At 47.3% G+C, this 4,064-nt stretch overlaps 1 long non-coding RNA gene across 1 annotated transcript; it reads left to right on the plus strand.

Annotated features, from left to right (window-relative positions):
- Positions 1-2,206: 2,206 nt before the first annotated feature.
- LOC147008210 (uncharacterized) lies at positions 2,207-2,882 on the plus strand. Its single transcript, XR_015053636.1, has 2 exons — positions 2,207-2,248; positions 2,344-2,882. It is a non-coding gene; the product is annotated as an uncharacterized LOC147008210 (long non-coding RNA).
- Positions 2,883-4,064: the final 1,182 nt, after the last annotated feature.

Consider the following 4,064-nt stretch of genomic DNA (forward strand, 5'->3'; position numbering starts at 1 on the left):
GCGACTCGTGCCACCTTCCTCGTCCCGTTTGCGGTAGAGCGATTAGAACCGCCATCTTTGGGTTATAAATAAATAATCCGCCTCCATCGTTTCGGCTCATTCGACGTTGGCGGGACTGTTCAAGTCCCGTGGACGTCACAATATATATATATATATATATATATATATATATATATATATATATATATATATGATATAATCATTTAATATTGTTGTTTGAATATTGTTTCAAAATGCTGTTCGTATTTTAAAATAATTGTCGTCATGTATGATTGTTTTTTTCAGTTTGTGAATTGATGGTAGCGAACCGAAGTTGCACACCCAGTCAGGGTCCACACTTTTTCAAAAAGTTTTCAAAAAGATTTCCAAAAGTAATTTTTCCCCATTTTTTGCGTGTGTTCAAATTGTTTCGTTTGGTTTTTTCAAATTGTTTGGTTGTCTTTGTTTTGTAAATAGCTTGGATAAATAATTTTTTTCAATCCAAATGTGTCCTGCAACAGCTGTGACTTTTACCTCATTAGCTATGCAGCACGAATCACCTCGGAACCTGATTGGTGCAGCTGTGACTTTTTCTCATGCGCTCATGCGAGTTTCCGGGGTCGTTCGCGCATGCGCGGAACGAACGAGTTTCTTTGGTCGTTCGCGCATGCGCGGAACGAACGAGTGTCATGGGTCGTTCGCGCATGCGCGGAACGAACGAGTCTCATGGGTCGTTCGCGCATGCGCGGAACCAACGAGTTTCATGGGTCGTTCGCGCATGCGCTCAGTGCGAATCAATGCAGCTCGAATCACCTCGGAACCTGATTGGTGGAGCTGTCACTTTTACCTCATTAGCTATGCAGCTCGAATCAACTCGGAACCTGATTGGTGGAGCTGTCACTTTTACCTCATTAGCTATGCAGCTCGAATCACCTCGGAACCTGATTGGTGGAGCTGTCACTTTTACCTCATGCGCTCATGCGAGTTTCGGGGGTCGTTCGCGCATGCGCGGAACGAACGAGTCTCATGGGTCGTTCGCGCATGCGCGGAACGAACGAGTCTCATGGGTCGTTCGCGCATGCGCGGAACGAACGAGTTTCTGGGGTCGTTCGCGCATGCGCGGAACGAACGAGTTTCTTTGGTGTGAATTTTTTTTTGGAAATTATTTTTGGAATTTTTTTTAATCGGGTGTGGGCGTGGTTTCACCGAGCAATGAACGTGTCCAATGGGATTCTTTAAATCGGGTGTGGGCGTGGTTTCACAGAGCAATGAATGTGTCCAATGGGATTCTTGAAATCGGGTGTGGGCGTGGTTTCACGGAGCATTGAACTTGTCCAATGGGGAATTTGAAATCGGGTGTGGGCGTGGTTTCACTGAGTAATGAACGTGTCAAATGGAAGATTTGAAATCTGGTGTGGGCGTGGTTTCACAGAGCAATGAACGTGTCCAATGGGATTCTTGAAATCAGGTGTGGGCGTGGTTTCACAGAGCAATGAACTTGTCCAATGGGACATTTGAAATCGGGTGTGGGCGTGGTTTCAAAGAGCAATGAACTTGTCCAATGGGAGATTTGAAATCTGGTGTGGGCGTGGTTTCACAGACCAATGAACGTGTCCAATGGGCTTCTTGAAATCAGGTGTGGGCGTGGTTTCACAGAGCAATGAACTTGTCCAATGGGACATTTGAAATCGGGTGTGGGCGTGGTTTCACAGAGCAATGAACGTGTCCAATGGGATTCTTGAAATCAGGTGTGGGCGTGGTTTCACAGAGCAATGAACTTGTCCAATGGGACATTTGAAATCGGGTGTGGGCGTGGTTTCACAGAGCAATGATCGTGTCCAATGGGCTTCTTGAAATCAGGTGTGGGCGTGGTTTCACAGAGCAATGAACTTGTCCAATGGGACATTTGAAATCGGGTGTGGGCGTGGTTTCACAGAGCAATGAACGTGTCCAATGGGATTCTTGAAATCGGGTGTGGGCGTGGTTTCACTGAGTAATGAACGTGTCCATTTCTTCAAGGGGGAAATGATAATTGTCACGTAATTAGATAGGGATACGGGATAGGGTAAGTGTGTCTTTGTAAACCCCTTTTCGTATTCTCTGGAGGCTTGCCGTGACGTCACAGGACAGTGCTGCGGATGGCTCCGCCCCGTGATCACGATTGGCGGAAGGCGACGGCGGTGGGCCAATAAAACGGCTCGATTGGAAGTGACAAGGACGGGAGGATAAAAGGCTCTGTTCGGGGTCGAAAAGGAGAGGAAGAAGATCGGTACTGAAACACTGTTTTTTTGGCGTGGAGGTTGTTGTGCTGGGAGCATGCTTGTTGTTGCGCTGATTCGGCCCTGGTTTCTTCGTGTCTTGTAGCCTTGCTGAGCTTCGTGCCTCACCTTGGTTGGCTCTGGGGTTCTGCTGGCTCGGAGTACGGGTTCGAACGGCGGGCGGACCTGCCTCCCGCTCCTGCTCGCGGTTTGGTGCCGGAGCTGGTTCCCTGGCGGCTGTGAGCGGACTTGGGCCAAGACCAGGAGGTTGACAGCACCACGGTTTCTCCTGCCCCCCCCCCCCCGACGAGAGCAAGGCCAGCTCGTCCAACGATAATCCAAGGACTGTTGCATCCACACCACGGTCCAGCCTGACCACCAGGAATAGCTGCGTTTTGTGTGTGTGTGTGTGTGTGTGTGTGTGTGTGTGTGTGTGTGTGTGTGTGTGTGTGTGTGTGTGTGTGTGTGTGTGTGTGTGTGTACCTGGCGCCTTCGAGGGTTTGAGATTTGTCTTTTCATTGGAATTGTCTGTGTTTTCCCCCACGCCCGATCCCACACCATCCCGTCGAATCGCCCTGGATCCCTCTTCTTGCTGAGTCTTGTTATTTTTGGTTAGAGGAATAAACGTTATCAACTCAGTGAAAAGCGACTCGTGCCACCTTCCTCGTCCCGTTTGCGGTAGAGCGATTAGAACCGCCATCTTTGGGTTATAAATAAATAATCCGCCTCCATCGTTTCGGCTCATTCGACGTTGGCGGGACTGTTCAAGTCCCGTGGACGTCACAATATATATATATATATATATATATATATATATATATATATATATATATATATATATATATATATATATATATGATATAATCATTTAATATTGTTGTTTGAATATTGTTTTAAAATGCTGTTCGTATTTTAAAATAATTGTCGTCATGTATGATTGTTTTTTTCAGTTTGTGAATTGATGGTAGCGAACCGAAGTTGCACACCCAGTCAGGGTCCACACTTTTTCAAAAAGTTTTCAAAAAGATTTCCAAAAGTAATTTTTCCCCATTTTTTGCGTGTGTTCAAATTGTTTCGTTTGGTTTTTTCAAATTGTTTGGTTGTCTTTGTTTTGTAAATAGCTTGGATAAATAATTTTTTTCAATCCAAATGTGTCCTGCAACAGCTGTGACTTTTACCTCATTAGCTATGCAGCACGAATCACCTCGGAACCTGATTGGTGCAGCTGTGACTTTTTTCTCATGCGCTCATGCGAGTTTCCGGGGTCGTTCGCGCATGCGCGGAACGAACGAGTTTCTTTGGTCGTTCGCGCATGCGCGGAACGAACGAGTGTCATGGGTCGTTCGCGCATGCGCGGAACGAACGAGTCTCATGGGTCGTTCGCGCATGCGCGGAACCAACGAGTTTCATGGGTCGTTCGCGCATGCGCTCAGTGCGAATCAATGCAGCTCGAATCACCTCGGAACCTGATTGGTGGAGCTGTCACTTTTACCTCATTAGCTATGCAGCTCGAATCAACTCGGAACCTGATTGGTGGAGCTGTCACTTTTACCTCATTAGCTATGCAGCTCGAATCACCTCGGAACCTGATTGGTGGAGCTGTCACTTTTACCTCATGCGCTCATGCGAGTTTCGGGGGTCGTTCGCGCATGCGCGGAACGAACGAGTCTCATGGGTCGTTCGCGCATGCGCGGAACGAACGAGTCTCATGGGTCGTTCGCGCATGCGCGGAACGAACGAGTTTCTGGGGTCGTTCGCGCATGCGCGGAACGAACGAGTTTCTTTGGTGTGAATCATTTTTTTGAAATTTTTTTGAATTTTTTAATC

Source organism: Eptatretus burgeri, chromosome 21 (assembly GCF_056783735.1).
Source record: "Eptatretus burgeri isolate ZD-2024b chromosome 21, Ebu_testis_v1, whole genome shotgun sequence".
NCBI classification, from domain to species: Eukaryota; Metazoa; Chordata; class Myxini; order Myxiniformes; family Myxinidae; genus Eptatretus; species Eptatretus burgeri.